This window comes from Euprymna scolopes, chromosome 23 (genome assembly GCF_053919585.1).
Source record: "Euprymna scolopes isolate OS-2025 chromosome 23, ASM5391958v1, whole genome shotgun sequence".
NCBI lineage: Eukaryota > Metazoa > Mollusca > Cephalopoda > Sepiida > Sepiolidae > Euprymna > Euprymna scolopes.
In genome coordinates, this window is record NC_136504.1 from 12403964 (window position 1) to 12423470 (window position 19507).

Here is a 19507-nt window from a genome sequence, read left to right on the forward strand (position 1 = left end):
TTGCAGGCTTTTTGAAGATTATAATACTATTCTATGGTTAAAATTTTATGAAAATTGGGGAAAAAGAACCTATATTTTCAAACCAATAAAATATGCTCAAATTTGCCTACATTTGTATATACAGTGTCCTGGCAGCAGCTTCAGATACACACATGTCTATACACTAATTGTATTCAATTTTTTCAAGAAAGTGTTTAGACGGTCGATTTCAACATTTACACCCTATAAGCTATTTTTGTTGTTGCGATCTTTTGACGTTTTTATTTAATTCACTTTTTGTTGTAGACCTCATTTTAATATTACCTCATCCAGATTCACATGTCTGGCTTCTTACGCTTATAAACGCGAAATATCCATTATTTGTCACGTGAAAATTGCTTTCATGTTTTGCTAGCTTAGTTGTCGTATATTCACATCGCTAATTCCTTCCTTCATTCACAAAAAATATTACTATTGTCAGTTGTAATATATATATATATATATATATATATATATATATATATATGGTTGGCTTTAAAAACAACCAACCAAAATAAGTTGATTTATTGGAATACTATGCTCATCTGAACAACAATAAAAGCCAGAATAAGTACTACTAATTATCTACTAACTAGTTCTCCCGCGAGTTATTTCCAGGTGTGTTCTCTGGAGTCTAAGTGACAAGCCTCTCCAGATTTTCAGCAATCCCCACCTCTTTCGGTAACCATCGCAAATCCTTCTATGTTTTCTTATTAACAGTCTACTACAAATGATTTATCACGCATACAATTGTTTTTCTCTGGAGCCAGGGTGATAAGACCCTTCCGGGTTCAACACAATGTAACCCTTCAGTTGAGGTCGGACAGTGACAGTGCTCACTCTCTTCAGGCTTTCCATTCTCCTTGACCTTTCACGACCATTTTTTTCGGGGAGGGGGGGGGGCAAACGCAGATTATGTCGTTCTTTCTTTATTGTTATTATTATTATTATAATTATAATTATTATTATTATTATTATTATTATTAGTTAATGTTTACGTTTAAATGTCAGTCTTGCTACGTAAGTGTGATTGTCGACGATTTCTTCATATGAAATCCATTATTATTGATGAAGAAATGAATTGGGTAGGTAACGAACAGGGAATTAATGTTATTTGAAATGACGAAATAACTTATTTCGTTTGAATTCAGTCTCCAATTTTTTTTAGAAATGAAAACGCGATAAGAATGACAGACAAGATTACTTCTGAAACTAATATTCGCTTCTCTCTTCCAATGTTTTTGTTTAAAGACATTCTCCCCCCCTCCCCAATGAGTAATGAATGAGTCACCTACAAATAACACAAAAAATGGCAAATGCGAATGATGGAAATAAGAAATTGCAATTCTATTTAATTGCGTCGTCAATCGTTTGAAACTAAAAACCGATAAACGACGAATCTCTAACATTAGGTTTCAATATCATTATGAATGGCATGCATGCAAGTTAATATTAAAATTATGCGACCGTTTCTCGTGTGCCTCCTCTATGTTTCTCACCTCTATGTGATGTAAACATTTTTTTTTATTATTTAATATTAATCAGATATTTATTAAAACCAAATATGTTATAGCGTCAAGTACAAGTACTGAAACGAAAATTTTAAATCATATATAAAAAAATAAAAAAAAAATAAAAATAACGAAATTAAATCCCCTCGGATGCATTTCGGTTTCTCCGTTAACAAGTGAACACTGGACCATTTTCAATAATAATTGAAAGAAAAATATAAATTACTTTGTAAACTTTTAAAATATTAAATAAATTTAGAAGCATTTAAACTGTCGAATTTAATTTTATTTGGCTTATTTTTTTTAAGCAAATCATCATCATGTATTGAGATATTTAACGTTTTAGAAGCTATATACATCCTGTCATTTCATAAATAAAGATTAAAACAATACCAGCCATTGTTTTGATAATAATTTCGATTAACAATTCGTCACAATCAAATTCATATGTCAAAAATTATATTTTAAAAATGTATTTTGATAAAAGTAAAAAAGAAAAAAAAAACTACTTTTGCAACATACAACTAATTCATGTCTTAATGAAGAACATAAAAAGAAAACTGTTTTTCAAACTTTTACTATTGTATTTATGCAGAATACGGACCGTGCTGAAATAATAAATTTAATAGTTAGAGACCCATTCATAATAAGAAGGGGAAGCTTAAAAAAAAAAAACTATTCTGTACTTTCACCTAACAATTGAATAAATAGAGAATACGTAAAAATTGAATTTAACTTGAAAATTCTATACAAAAAAAAAAAAAAAAAAAAAAAGCACGATTGGTATTTTGCACAACTATTTTTGTTTGAACGATTAAATGTAAGCAAGTGTATAGAAAATAATAAAAACGTATCTTTACATTTACTTTAGCAAAAAACACAAGAAAAATGCACAATTTTGATAAAATTAAAAAAGGGGGATTATTTCGGTGTTTACTATTTGCAGTTTGGTTTGTAAATATTTGAATTCCATGTGTGAAAAATGGTTTGTTTCGATGATAAAAAAAAAACGGCTGAAATAAAAACACTTCGATTCCACTTTTCGCCAAAATTTTACAATCTTATAAAATTGTCTTTTAGTTAAAGTTACTTTGAAAATTTTAAGAACATCAGAAATTGGACGAAGGATTTCTAATTAAATAAATGCTGCCATAAAAAAGGGTGAAATCTTATTTCGAAATTAAAATTCTTCACACATTGAAAGGCAGACGAACAAACTACAGGTCATTGTCTGGGGGTCACAACAAAATTTTAGTGACATTGAATTTTTTTTATTAAATTAAAAAAAACAAACCCAAAACAACTGTATTTCGACTTTACCAATTTTCTAATTATAATATAGGAGGAAAGGGTAATGATTTTGTTAGTCAAAATAATAATTATCATCGTTTTCAGTCATTTTTCCCCTTCCTTCTTTAAAAACTTACTCAGTGGCAGAGCCGGGGCTGATAAGTTAAAATTCTATGAAAAAATATTTGTATTTCACGTTATAAAAATAAAGTTGCATTATCAATAATCAAAACAAAAAAATGGTTTCATTTTATGAAAACTAAATAACAATAATAAAAACATACATTAATATTCTATCGAATTTTAAACGAAAATTAAATAAAATTAAGTAAAAAAGAAAAAAAAAATGGTAATAAGAAAATTTAAGAATTAGAGACAAATTTGGGGAAAATTTAGATTTCTACAATTGGTTTAATGCCGTGTTAATTTTCTTTCTTCTCCTCCAAAGATATATAAGCGCATTTTTATTGGTAAATCTCATTGCCGGCGTTACCCGGGTTTTAGCTTTCATTTCATCCGTTTTGTACTCTTTCTTTATGTGTGCATTTTTTTCTATTACGAAATTATTTTTAAATAACATTCTGAAAGTTAAATTTAATTATTATATCGTTGAGTTATTAAATTATATTAAATTGAACCAAATTGTTATAAAACTAATGTTATTTTAATCTCTATAAAATTATTAGATGTAAAAAAAAAAAAAAAAAGAAAAGATATTAAAACTTTTAAAACAAGAATTTGCTAACAATTAAAAAAAACAGTTTTGGTACTTGTGCATTCGGACGCAGTAGTGAAATAAATATGGCAAATAAAACTTTACGAAATACATATTATTGAAAAATATTAGCATACATAGAAAATTACGGAAAATAATCGATTATTTTTAACTTTAAACTATGACTCATAGTTAGAGCAGTCAAAACGACTTTCTATTCGACAGTTTAAATGATTCTAAATTTCTTTCAAATTTTGAACGGTCACAAGGTAATCCATTAATTTTTCAATTGCTATATTTTATGAAGAAACCAAAATGCATTACAGTGGATTTAATTTTATAATTAATATAATTCGCTAAAATAAGATGATTTTTTTTCCATAATTAATTAAAATAGTCAATAAAATGGATAAATGTAAAAAGGCGAGAAACACGCACGAAAGATGGTAACATAATTCTATTTATAGAGATTACATTAACCGTTAATTTCTTAAGTTACTTAAAAAAATGTAAAATGAAAATTTTTTCAACTGAAAAAAAAAAAAAAAAAAAAATGGTTAACATAAATCAAAAATTAAAGATCCCCAAAATTATTTTTTGTTGCTGTTTTCTCTGAAAATAGATTTAATTTAATGATAAATAAAAGAACATCGTTTTCATTTTTATAGATTTGTGAAAGTTCAATAAAAAATAACATAGAGCCCCTTTCCCTCTCCCTAAAACCACCTTAAAAAAGTATATTTAACATGGAATAAACGCAATGCATGTTATGCGAAACTTTTTAGAGCACTTTTATTGTCAAAACAAATAATACCATTAAAAAAAAAATAATCATTCGATCGTAGCCGAAGGTTCATTCCAAGAATAACGCGAAAAACGTGTCTGAACATGTGATCAATTTTATCGTAAAATGTTTAGTGAAGCTAAGCAGAGTTTTGAAAACCGCATTTTTCGTTGAAATGATTTATTTAAAATAAAATTAATGGCATTCTTTTAACAGGTGGCGATGGGGGGGGGGGTCATGCAAAATAAATAAAGTTTCAAATAAAATTATTTAATTTTAACACAGAAAAACATTTCTTTTAGCTGACAAGGCAGTTTGATTTCTTTTTGATTTATTCTTCGACTCAAAATCAAAGTGTAGTATCTGTTCTGATTACACTTCAATTTTTTGTTCTCAGTGGAGGAGAAATCCTTCACGACTGAGAGAATTTTTATTTTTGTTCCTTTTCCCCCACGTTAAAAAAGGACCTGTTGTCTAACTGCTCTCGTGGGGAGGCAAGTAAATAGCAATAATAATAAAATGAACGAGCAAATGTCCTTAAAAAAAAAAAAATGGCGAGTTTATAAATCGGCGGATTCTTTTTTTATCGGAAGTTCAATAAAATGTCACAGGTATATGTAAAAATGGTCTGGAATATTAAAGGTGTGTCATTAAAGTGGCAGAGAGGGAGTGGAGTACATTGAAGGCGATTGAGGGAGGATTGGAGAGGAAAAGAGAAAAAGAGCTTAAGGGGGGGGGGAGCGAAGAGGAGCTGAAAGAAAACGAGCTCGAAGGAGTGGGAGCTTCAAGGGGGTGGAGAGAAGGAGAGCTGGAAGAAGTTGGAAATAAAAAGAGATTGAAGAAGGGGTGAGAGAAAAAGAGCTTGAACGGGAGGGGGAGAGCTCGAAAGGAGAGAGCTTGAAGAGAGCGAAAAGGAGAGCTTGAGGGAGGGGAGAGACTTTGAAAATGGGAGAGAAGTTTTAAAGAATCTATATAATAAATATTGAAATTGAAGAAGAAAAAAATCACCCCAATCTACAAAGCAGGCTTTTCAAGTTTTCGGCGATTGTGCAGTATTTAACAAGGCGAGAAAAAAAAAAAATTTACAAATAATTTTTAAAAAATGCAGGAAATTTTAATCTTATTAAATATACGAATAAAAAAATCTTACTATTTGTAAAAAATCAAACATTTAAATATTTGTGATAAGATTAAAATTCTAAATTTCTAATGAAAAATATCAGTTCAATTTTTTAATGTACACAATTATAAATTATAAAACACACAGAGAATTGATTTTCGACCTTCACCGCTTTTCCTGAAACTTAGCCGGAAGTGGGGGGGGGGGGGTCTCATGCGCTATGTCCTTTTACCAAAAGTTTTTCTTGCGTTTAAATTTGTTTAGTTTTATTTACTTTTATTATGAGAGGGGTCTGCTTATTTGGATATAATTTTAATTTATTTTTCTGATGTATTCAGCGCAAAGCGCGTGGTTTTATCACTTTGCATAGAGTAATGTTTGTTTTTTGTTGTTGTTTTTGAGGTGGGAGAGAAGCATGGCTCATAGAGGCTATACAATTAATGCGAGGGAGTTAACGAACTTCGCTCATTCGCCAGTTTCTGTTTCATGGGCAAACGAGTGTGCTCTGGGCTCATTTGGACAGCCTTTTGGGCGATGCTTGAAAGCGGGAGCGGGGGGGGGGAAAACATGTCCAGAGAGAAAACATTCATAAAACAAAAAGTTTCCCTTTTTGTTGTTTTTGGCGGGGGAGGGGAATCCTTTAAATAGAAAGCATTTATCCTTGCAAATAAACGTATGCAACCTTGACGGAATGCAAAATAGGTGTATATAAAAAATGCAAAGTTCACCTTCAAATACTAGTAATTATTTAAATTAAAAGAAAGTATAATTTGTCGTCTGCTAAATGTAACAGTTTTTTTTAAAATTAAATTTGTATATCGGTTGTCTTCAAACTCAGTAAAAGTTAGAACTGCTTCGGCTTTCTCCGTTCGTAATCGGCACTGCTGACGTCACAATTGACAATCTATGGATGCCTATCACGGCCACCGAGATATAGCACACTTTATATTATTTATCATTGTAAAGAATATATATATATATATATATATATATATATATATATATATATATATATATATATATATATATATATATATATATACACTAGCGAAAATATCCGTCGTTGACTGGGTTCAAAGACAGCCTACAGAAAATGGACTCTGATTTATGAAAGTATGATAGGTTATGAAAAGGAAGGGTTGTAAAAAGATAGCTTCGAATTTGGGGGTATCAAACCAAAGCAAAATATGATGAAAGTAAAAATAAAATACATAAACCCCATAATTTATTATATCATACCTGTTCACACTGAAACACTTATCACAATGTTCTGTGGATCTATATTAAAAAACCTTGTTAAACTTTGTGACATATTTCCATTCTATGGAGGTCAGGTGCGAACGAACACCTCATAATTTTATTATACCATATTTCTTCAAATTGAAACATAATTATCAAAATATACTTACGCAGATAGATATGAAAAGTCTTCATTAAAGTTTGTGCCTATTTCCATTCTATGGGGGCCAGGCGCGAACGCAGACCTGACAATTTTATTATACCATCCCTATTTAAGTTAAAACATACTTATCAAAGTATTCTTATGTACATCTATATAAAAAAAACACTTGTAAACGTTTTTTTTTAATTTTTAAATTTTATATTTCTATACTTTGTGGACCAGGCGCGAACGCAGACCCCACAATTTTAATGAACCACCGTTCTGCCAGATCAAACATACCCATTCCTGTGTCTCGATACATCTATCATTATATGTAATCAGTTTTTTTTTTAAATAGTCAACCATATAGGAGCCTATATATATATATATATATATATATATATTCCTTCATTTTGGAGACCAGGAATAGGAAAAAAAACTACGCTAAAACATTTAATATTGATTCTAATTTTATTGAAAGTAAAAACAAGAAAGAAAGCCCTCGATCAGCGACCCTTCTGTCTCAAAGAAAATCAAAGACTTCCCTCTAACTCGAACAAATTCTTTGCTTCTATAAAATTCAAAAGAGAGGTTAATTACATGTCTCCAATTAAAGCTAAATGGCACGGAAGTGGATGCTCACTATACGATAAATTTGTATAGGAGTGATCTCCAACTCTAAAAATGTCCGGGTATTTTTTTTTCAGGCTGTTTACATGTATCCCCCCCCCAAAAAAAAAGATAAAATATAAGGCAAAAGTAGAATCTCATTTTATTTTGAGAGTAAACTACGGGGGTGTGGTAAACAAAAAATAAATAAATAAATAAATAAAATAAAATAAAAATAATAATAATAATAATAATAATAATAATAATAATTTTAATTTTAGGAAGCTTTTTACATCCAATAAGGTTGTAAAAATCACATTACGTTATAGTTTTATATTTGGTTCAATTAATAATTTAATGGCGAAACTATACGGCAATATTTAAATTTAACTTTTAAAATCCTATTTAAATAGAAACACAAAAGAAAGAATGAGTGAAAACTCTCCCGGGCAACGCCGGGTAAGTACAGCTTGTTAAGAAAGCATGTTCACGATTTATAATAACTTAAAATTGTCATTTGTCAGAATCGAACCGAAAAAAATGGGCATTACATTTTTGGGTGCTTTGATGTTAAGATAGTCGACAGATCGATTTTTAAAAATATGTTGTTTTAAGCAAAAACAATACTTAATTGCCATCTCGAAAATAGTTATCTATTTAAAAAAAATTATGAATATTCATCAATTAAAAGAGTCAATTTTTTACTACCTGCCCCAGCGTAGTATAAACACCCCAATCACCCCATGTTAAAAACGGCTTTCGGAATAAACACCCTCCCAACATCCCTATGTTAAGAACAGCTTTTGAGGTGGGGGTGTTTATTCCGAAAGCCGTTTTTAACATCGGGAGGTTGGGGTGTTTATAATACGCTGGAGGCACGATGTAAAAATTGACCGTTAAATGTTTACGGAAAATTCAGGGAAATGGCATTTTTTCCTAGATGTGAACACCTTAAAGACTGCGAATACAGGGAACATACGTATATCTATTTTCGCTACTGTACTGGCTGACGTTTTGTTAGCCGATAGTGATAGATTTTTTTTTTTACTAAAAACATAATAGCAGTCGTTCTACTCGATAGGTTTTCATAATTTTTGGATAGATAACTAGTTTCGACACGAAAGTAAAGTATTGTTTTTTTTTTTACTCAAATCACATATTGAAGAATCGATCTGCCGACTATCTTAACAAGCATTTTTATTTTTTATCCAACAAGCACCTCTCTTCTTTTTTTCTTCTTTTTTTTAAAGGAAAGATGGGTTAAACCTCCCAAGTATTTGCCTGTCGCCTGAGACGGGCTCGTCCGTAAGCGATATCCGACCAAACTATTTTTGTTACCGGGACAGACCTCTCCTCTCCCCCCAATTTGAATCTCATCATAAACTAACCTTGTGTCTAGCCTTGTCACTGTGAGAGATATGTAAACACATTCTTTCGGCATTACCTCCTCCTCTTTTCATTGGATGGGGAATAGAGGCTTATTGCCCAAGGGAATGCAGACGGGATTAATCGAAACTTACACTACTCCATCATCATGATCCATTAAAAAAAATGACTTTGCGGGGAGGCCATTAAATAATGCAAACTTTACACTCGACTTTACAAAATAAAAGATTATTTAAGTCTTTTACCAAACGATTGGAATTCACATTTTAGTTTAGTTTTAGACCTGAAGAACCTCTCTTTAAAAATTTTTTTTTTTTCAGCGATTATTATCAAATAGACACTAGTCTACAAGATTATAAAAAAAAAACAAAAAAACTGTCAATATTTAAATATTCGTAGAGGGTGTTCGGTTTCTAATGCAACGTGCTAGTAAATCGATCAACTTCGCGAATTTAGCTTTTCCTTTTTTTTATAAAAAAAGGTAAATTCGCGAAATTTGGCCTAAAGACATCGTGTGGTTCTAAAATGGGTGATCAATTTACTAGAACGTTGCATTAGAAACTGAGCACCAACTACAAATATTTAAATATTGACTTAAAAAAAAAATTTTTATAATCTAGTATAGACTAGTGCCCATTAGATAATAATCTGCTGAACTAGGCAAAAAAAAAAAAAACATAAATAAAAAATAGAGGGGCAAGATTCTTCAGGTCCAACCTTTAATATAATAATCAAAGTATTTTGTTTGTTTTGGTTTAAATACACAAATGGACCAATAACTACACTTGGATACTGGTATTAGAAAAGTTTTGTCCGGTTCAAAAGCCGAAGAAATACCAGTACCGACTTTTGCGTATAAACTTGAACTAGAAATGCCATTTTACACTTTTCCAAACCATTTCCGATTTACAAATTATATTTTTTCGGTGATTGTGTGAAATTCTAAAGTGATTTTAAAGCGCCGACCAGAACATGTTTTGACAAGAATTAAAGTTTAATGCTACAAAGCATTAAGGTATTCTTAAAAAAAAAAAAAAAAAAAAAAAATCAGTATTTTCCCAATTCTTGAGATAACATTCCCCGGTAAATAAAATTCTAATTTAATAACATTTTTAATTAAATTGTTATGATGACTAAAAATGTTACCAAAGTTTTATGGGAAACAATCAATTAGTTTTTTTTTTTAGCTTAAATTATTTAAGATATTAAATTTTCAATTTTTTCATAAATGGCTAAATTAAAAATTCAAGAAGCCCCAAAAGGGTTGCGACAGAAAATAGTATCTTTGCAATTCATCAGCTTTACTTAGTAAAAAGATAACGACTGATATTTATTGAATCGATGAAAAAAATGTATCTTAAACATTTTTGTTTAAAATATTTTTTTAAACTAGAAAAAAAAAAAAAAAAAAAAAAATTAATAAAAAAAAACGTATTGTTTTCCAGCTCATTATAACAATTATACTTTTCATTTATTTATCGGAAAATATAATGTCATTGCTTATAGGGTGCTTGTTGTTGAGATAGAGGCGATAGAAAAAGCAATATTACTTACTTAATTGTCATGTCGAAAATACTAATATATCCATAAATGACGAAAATTCATCAAGTAGGACAACTGCCTTTTTTTTCTTTTTTTGGGGGGGGGGGGGACAATACGGCGGCCATTAATTTGTAAAACAAGGGAGATAAGTTAGTTTAGCAAAAAATATATTTATATTTAAAAAAAACAGTTCCAAATATATATTGATATTAAAAAACAGTTCCAACTAATTCATTTATCGAAACAAACAGCAAAACCGGTCAGTAAATTAAATTAAATTAATTTTCCTAAATATTATCATTTTTTTTAAAGAACAAACGAAATTGGAACTCTGCGCTTCTTCTCTGAAATTGGAACTCTGAATTTGATAAGCAATCTCAGTTATGTCCCCATATTTTCGTAATCTTCACGGGGTTACGGAAACTGCAATTTCACTTAATTTTCCGGAAAAATGTATCCTCCTTGATGGATTTTCATAATTTTTTATAACTTAAAGTTAAATTTATATGCGAAAGTGATCCCCCGTTCTAAATTCTAAAATAATTTAAAATTTCTTTTTATCCGAATTTTTATGGATGTTTACACGTAATCACCTAAAAATTATACTTTTATTTTGTGTGTGTGTGTGTGTGTGTGTGTGTGTAAGTGTGATTTAGTAAAAAAAAATATTTATCTACAATACCATAATAACTGAAATAGAATTTAACATTCCTCTACGAGTTTATTAAATTATCGATCAAAAAGAAATCTGCAAAGAGACGAAAATAATAATGAATTAAAAAATATATTAAGCATCGTAGAATGCAACTTTGAAAAAAAAAAGACACTTGTGCAGTTTAACATTCACAGGCACATTTTGAAAGTCCATTCTTAACACGGGCTTCGTTAATTCTACAGAACTCTCCTAAAATGAAAACACTTTTATTGGGGATGCTAAACTGCACTAGTGCCAAAAAAAAAAAAAGTTTCTCATTAATCCGGCAACCCATACAAAAGAAGGTAAAAGAAAAAACAAAACAAAACCCAAACAATCCAACGCAACTAACCGTTTGGTGCTTATTTTATGGAACTGCTGTCGTTGACGTTCTTCTCATTATTATTATTATCTTGGTTTTTTTTTTTTTGGTTTTTTTTCCTCCTTCTCCTAATAACAGCCGTCTTCTGGTGGTATTCCTTTCGAAGAAGACGAGAATAATAATAAGAAGGAGTCGTCTCCTCTGGCGTCCGCCATAGCGTGCGTTTCTAAGTCACTACGCCAGCCACGCTTATCGGAGGGGGTAGCGTAGCACGGCAAAACACGCGCACACCCAACGACCGGTCTCACTCCCACCGATTATCAGCAGCACAAATCAACAGGAGAATACGCTTTTCTCATTTAGAAACTCAGAAGGTGTGTTTAGTATAAGATACTTCACCAGCTGTATCACTTTCATCTTTAATCACACACACACACACACACACACACACACACACACACACACACATTTCTTATAAGAACATATATACTACTGAGGTATAGATTCTATTTCGAATTGTAACAAATATTAAGCTCATTTGTCCCTGAGGAGTTGTTTAGTGGTCTTCCGCTATTCACCAAACCACGTGTAAGATGTACTTCATACAAAAATGAATAAAAACTTATGAGTGTGAATTAAGTACATCTGGTTTTCAAATGATAACTGATGATAAGCAACAAAATTCCTCCCCTCCATGATTAGAATCCTTGCATGACAGAAAGCCTTCCACTGTAATAGTTTCTTTTCTCGACAAATAGTTAATAAAACATGTTAAAAAACACTTTGAAAAAGAGTTAAAAACATATTTAATCTGAAAAGGAAACACTTAATAAGTGGATAGTCCTTAATCCACAGAGTTTTGAAGAAATACTTTCCTATATATATATATATATATATATATATATATTCCCGGTAGAAAGATGTCCAAAAATTAAGAATAATTGAAAATTTCCCGCTAAAATTTGATTCTCTTGATTAAAAAAAACATACTTGATCAATTTATATGATTTTTGGAACATGATATCTTCGTTCCATGACGAGTAGATACATTATAAAAAATTTTCTGTATTTTTTAATACTAAATGTAATCTGATCATCTACTAATCACTATATATAAAAGGCAAAATGTGTGTGTGTGTGTGTTTGTATATCTGCCAAAAACTTTCAACATACGCGACGAATCCTGACCAGATCGGTATCATTTTCAAGCACGATCCTTCGGACGACAAATATAAAAAATAATTGGACAAACATTTATTCCTTCATCCTCAACTCAGCAGTTTTGTACAAGGAGGGGTCGCTGTTTGCATCGACATTTTCACAAAGTCATCGTCACCATTGGATTGACTACGCTTAATTTAAACACTCTCAAATTCTGGTTGCGCCATGGAGATATCGGTTAAGATATCACGGCTTTTTTTTACCTTTATCTCCTTTGCATTACAGGTTCGAGCCTGCCTGCCTAGTACCATTTTTTTAAACCTCTCTCTACCCAGGCTGCCTACTGTTGTTTTGATCCTCCTGCCACTACCATTTTTTTTTTTTACACCCGTCCTTGGTTCCTTACAACACCTTCACACACACGGGAAACGTCAGGTACCCCCACCAGTCTAATATATAAAGGGGCGTATGTGTGTGTATGCGTGTGTATTTGTATGTCCACCAAAAACGTCCAACAGACGCATTGAAACCTGACCAGATTGGTATCATTTTGAACCTTGATCTTTCAGACCACAACCAAAAAGATTAATTCTTTCACACTCAACTAGCCAGTTTTACAAGGAGGGGTCCGTTTTTGCGTGGCTATTTTTGCAAGTCATTGTTTCCTTTTCGATTGACTACGCTTAATTTTGACGTTCGTGACTTCCGGTCGCACCCTTGAGACATCGACTAAGAGGTTACGTTTTTTTTTCCTCCTTTGCGTTACGAGGTTGAGCCTGCCTGCCTACTATCATGTTTTTTTTTTTTTTTGTTTACTTAAACACATTTCTCCAATCTGTTGTTTTGATTTTTTTTTACTCAACACACCCAGGCAACGCCGGGTACCCCTGCTAATTCTAAATAAAAACCGGTAAATTATAAATAATATTGCAGTAAACTTATACAAAAGGAAGTAGTTTATCAATGATGCAAATCTCTTCCTATATAAGAGCCAAGTACGCCCAAGGACAGAGTACTGTTGCCACATCTGGGAAGGGGCTGCTAGAAGCAGCTTATCCTGCCTTGACAGAGTTCAAAATAGACTTCGTAGCTTAGTGGGGATGCCCTTTTCTCTTCTCTGCAACCTCCTTTTCACAGAAAAGACCTTGTGAGCCTGTCTCGGCCTTCTCGTTATTTTCATGGCAAGTGCTCGTCTGACCTCCAATCTATACTTCCCTCTGGCTTGACTTTCATGAAAAACACTCGTTTAGTTGAAACCACTATCAATAATTTCCCCCACTCTTTATCTGTGCCTTAACCTAAACGTAGATTCCATGAACAAAGCTTCTTTCTTAGAACTGCACATCTATGGAACTCTGCTTTCCAATTGGATACAATATAGTCATCTTCAAGTCCAACGTGAACAAGTTCGTGATGAGCCGTTCCCCTAAAGTAACCCAATTTACCAAATTTCCACTACTAACGATTACTACGATATTTTCCTATTGACTACTGTACGCTCATTAACCCTTATCCACGAGTGGCCTCAGGCTTTGATAAGTAGACTCCTTTGTAAAAAAAAAAAAGTAAATATATATATATATATATATATATATATATATATATATATATATATATATATATATATATATATATATATATATATATATATATATATATAACTACTATAGATGATCATGAAAAGCTTCGTCTTAATATTCACGGGCAAAGATAAAATTCTTGCCAGTGATTGGAAAGCGGAGAAAATCAGATTATCAGAACATAACATACATTAAGTTTTTCACTTTTTGCTTCACAAGAAGGTTGCTTATTTACATTTACACTTATTTATTTAGATTTACACCTATTTATTTACATTTACACTTATTTATTTAGATTTACACCTATTTATTTAGATTTACACCTATTTATTTAGATTTTCACCTATTTATTTAGATTTACACCTATTTATTTAGATTTACACCTATTTATTTAGATTTACACCTATTTATTTAGATTTTCATGTATTCGTTTAGATTTACACCTATCTATTTAGATTTTCACCTATTCGTTTAGATTTACACCTACTTGTTTAGATTTACACCTATTTGTTTAGATTTACACCTATTTATTTAGATTTACACCTGTTTGTTTAGATTTACACCTATTTATTTAGATTTTCACCTATTCGTTTAGATTTACACCTACTTGTTTAGATTTACACCTATTTATTTAGATTTACACCTGTTCGTTTAGATTTACACCTGTTTGTTTAGATTTTCATGTATTCGTTTAGATTTACACCTATCTATTTAGATTTACACCTATCTATTTAGATTTTCACCTACTTGTTTAGATTTACACCTATTTGTTTAGATTTACACCTATTTATTTAGATTTACACCTGTTTATTTAGATTTACACCTATTTATTTAGATTTTCACCTATTCGTTTAGATTTACACCTACTTGTTTAGATTTACACCTATTTATTTAGATTTACACCTGTTCGTTTAGATTTACACCTATCTATTTAGATTTTCACCTACTTGTTTAGATTTACACCTATTTGTTTAGATTTACACCTATTTATTTAGATTTACACCTGTTTATTTAGATTTACACCTATTTATTTAGATTTTCACCTATTCGTTTAGATTTACACCTACTTGTTAAGATTTACACCTATTTATTTAGATTTACACCTGTTTATTTAGATTTACACCTATTTATTTAGATTTACACCTATTTATTTAGATTTACACCTATTCGTTTAGATTTACACCTACTTGTTTAGATTTACACCTATTTATTTAGATTTACACCTGTTCGTTTAGATTTACACCTATCTATTTAGATTTTCACCTACTTGTTTAGATTTACACCTATTTGTTTAGATTTACACCTATTTATTTAGATTTACACCTGTTTATTTAGATTTACACCTATTTATTTAGATTTTCACCTATTCGTTTAGATTTACACCTACTTGTTTAGATTTACACCTATTTATTTAGATTTACACCTGTTTATTTAGATTTACACCTATTTATTTAGATTTTCACCTATTCGTTTAGATTTACACCTACTTGTTTAGATTTACACCTATTTATTTAGATTTACACCTGTTCGTTTAGATTTACACCTATCTATTTAGATTTTCACCTACTTGTTTAGATTTACACCTATTTGTTTAGATTTACACCTATTTATTTAGATTTACACCTGTTTATTAAGATTTACGCCTATGTATTTAGATTTTCACCTATTCGTTTAGATTTACACCTACTTGTTTAGATTTACACCTACTTGTTTAAATTTACACCTATTTATTTAAATTTACACCTATTTATTTAGATTTACACCTATTTATTTAGATTTACGCCTATTTGTTTAGATTTACGCCTATTTGTTAAGATTTACGCCTATTTATTTAGATTTACACCTACTTGTTTAGATTCACACCTGTTTGTTTAAGTTTACACCTATTTGTTTAGATTTATACTTATTTAAGATTTACACCTATTTATTAGATTTACACACATTTATTTAGATTTACACCTATTTATTTAGATTTATTTATGTATATTTACAACTTTTTGTTTAGATTAACACCTATTTCTTTAGATTTACACATATTTATTTAGATTTACACTGATTTTATTAGATTTATACCTATTTATTTAACTGTGGACCTATTTATTTAGACTTATACTTATTTTTTTAGATTTACATCTATTTTGATTTGCACCAGTTTATTTAGATTTATTCCTATTTGTTTAGATTTATACCTATTTATTTAAGTTTACAACTATTTATTTAGATTAACACTTCTTTTAGAATTAAACGTATTATGTAGATTTACACTTATTTTTTAGATTTACACCTATTTATTTAAATTTACACCTGTTAAATTAGATTTACACCTATTTGTTTAGATTTACACCTACTTATTAAGATTTACACTCATTCGTTTAGATTTACACCTACTTATTAAGATTTACACCTACTTGTTTAGATTCACACCTGTTTGTTTAAATTTACACCTGTTTGTTTAGATTTATACCTATCTATTAAGATTTACACCTATTTATTCAGATTTACACTTATTTGTTTAGATTTACACCTATTTTTCAGGTTTACACATATTTATTTAGATTTACACCTATTAATTTAGATTTACACGTATTTATTTAGATTCACACCTATTTGTTTAGATTTACACTTATTTATTAGATTTACACTTATTTGTTTAGGTTTACAGCTATTCATTAGGATTTACAAGTATTTATTTAGATTTACACTAATTTATTTAGATTTGAGACTCTTATTTGGATTTACTCCTATTTATTTTGGATTTACACCTATTTATTTAGATTTACACTTATTTATTTAGATTTACAGCTATTTCTTTAGGTTTACTCCTACTTATTTAAATGTAGACCTATTTGTTTCAGATTTATACCTATTTGTTTAGATTTATACCTATTTATTTAGATTCATACCTATTTGTGTATATTTGAACACATTTATTTTTATTTATACTTATTTGTTTAGAATTACAGTTATTTATTTCGATTTACGCCTATTTATTTGGATTTACACTTATTTATTAAGATTTATACCTATTTTTAGAGTCACACATATTTATTTAGATTTATACTGATATATTTAGATTTACACCTATTCGTTTTGAATTATACCTATTTGTATTTATTTACACCTAGTTGTTTGGATTTACACCTATTTATCTCGATTTACACTTTTTTATTTAGATTTACACTTATTTGTTTAAATTTATACATATTTGAATAGATTTACACCTATTAATTTAGATTCATACCTTTTTGTTTAGATTTACACTTATTTGTTTTTATTTACACCTACTTGTATGGATTTACACCTATTAATTTAGATTTTCACCTGTTTTTTTATTTACACCTATTTATTTGGATTTACACTTATTTGTTTAGATTTACGATTATTTGTTTAGATTTACACTGATTTGGTTAGATTTACACCCACTCATTTAGATTTACACCTATTTGTTAGATTTTAACCTATTCATTTAGATTCATACCATTTCCTATTTATTTAGATTTACACTTACTGATTCAGATTTATATTTATTGATTTAAATTTACACCTGTTTGTTTAGATTTACACCTGTTTATTTAGATTTGTGCCTATTTATTTAGATGTATACCTAATTATTTAGATTTACACTTTTTGTTTAGATTTACGTCTATTTGTTTAGATTCACAGTTATTTATTTAGATTTACACTTATTTATTTTGATTTACAATTATTAGTTCAGATTTATACTTATTTGTTTAGATTTTCACTTATTTGTTTAGATTTCCACCTATTTATTTAGATTTCCACCTATTTATTTAGATTTACAATTGTTTATTTAGATTTACACCTATTTGTTTAGATTTATACCTATTTGTTTATATTTACACCTGTTTATTTAGATTTAGACCTATTTCATTTGATTTACACCTATTTGTTTAGATTTACACTTATTTGTTTAGATTTACACTTATTTATTTAGATTTACACTTATTTATTTAGATTTACATCTATTTAATAAAATACAGAAAAATCTTTATGATGTACGTTTTCGCCACGGAACAAAGTTGTCATTGTCGAAAAATCACGTAAATGTATCCAATAGTCTTTTTTTTTTTTTAACTAATAAAATAAAAATTGACGATTTTACGCGATTGTAATACTCAATTGCATCCATTATATGGCTGATTTTGATCTTGATACTTCGAATGTAGTTTTTTCCCTCTTATTTATGCTGGATCAAACATATGGCCGACGAAGATCGCCCCGTCTTGCTTAGTCATAAAATGTGCTTTTTTTATATTAAAAAAAAACAAAAAACAAAATTTCTTGATCAATTTTTGATTTTTGGAATATGACATCTTCATTTCGTGACAAATATGTACAACATACAGATTTTTATGTATTTAAAAAAAATTTTTTTTTACTAAGGGTGATTCTAAATAAGCACCGCAAAAGATGTTGAACACCATCTTGAGCTTCAACCGTACTAGTTGCATTGTTAAATCCTTTCCATCGATATTCTCTTTCTCCAATCGATCCAAAAATCAACTTCGTGATAGCAGAAACAGTTTTGCCGGACAAAGCCCAAACGATTGGGGGAGAGGGGCAGAAATGATTTCCGTTTGTAACATATCGACAAATTAAACACACCTAATCAGTATAATAGTCATTAATAAATAGCGGAAGTTATAAGAATTATACTGGTCTTATGTGAAAAATCTGTACGTACTGAAAAATCAACGAAAATATCACATTCTAAAAATCACGTAAATTGTTCAAGTAATTTTATTTGATTTCTATAAAGAAAATCATTTTTAAGCGATTAATGGGAATTCATAGGCATTGCAGCATAAATCTCGCAAGTCTGAACTATTGAGTTATCTCCCTTTATTTTTGTTTTAAAGATTGTTTCTAAAATCGTGGACAAGACGGACGCTCTTCTGTTACTCATAAATTTAATTTTCTTATTTATAAATTAAAGTACTTGGTCACTTTACGTTATTTTTGGAATATGATATCTTCTCTTTGTCACAGCGGCGTATATCATATAGTATTTTCCTTATTTTTATATTTTTAATATACAAGGAATCTTGGACAGGAACCGAATATTCGTATACTAGGTGAATATATGCCGCGTTATCTGGGAACCTTTTTAGTGTCGTTCTTTTTTTTTTTTTAAGTAAATTTAACCTTTCGTTTTTATTATTCTTGTTTTGACGAGACCTCTACTTATATATAAAAGGCACTTTGTGTGTGTGTGTGTGTGTGTGTGAGAGAGAGAGAAAGAAAGAGAGAGAAAGAGAGAGAGAGAGAGAGAGAGAGAGAAAGAGAGAGAGCTCCCTATGGATTAACACCCTTATACACCCTAACATCACAAATGCATTTGAGAAGTTTTATCACCACACAAGCAGAAGGGCC

The 19507-nt window shown here is 29.8% G+C and overlaps 1 protein-coding gene across 7 annotated transcripts in view; it reads right to left on the minus strand.

Moving 5' to 3' along the window:
• LOC145245758 (uncharacterized) overlaps nt 1–11687 on the minus strand; it is a 315536-nt gene extending 303849 nt beyond the window's left edge. For 5 of the 7 annotated variants that reach the window (XM_080107361.1, XM_080107358.1, XM_080107357.1 and 2 more), the window contains exon 1: nt 11403–11638. The gene's annotated coding sequence lies outside the window, so the exon portion shown is untranslated. Of the gene's footprint in view, nt 1–11402 lie in introns of all 7 variants that reach the window. The other 2 variants (XM_080107360.1, XM_080107362.1) reach the window with 2 other exon arrangements.
• Nucleotides 11688–19507: the final 7820 nt, after the last annotated feature.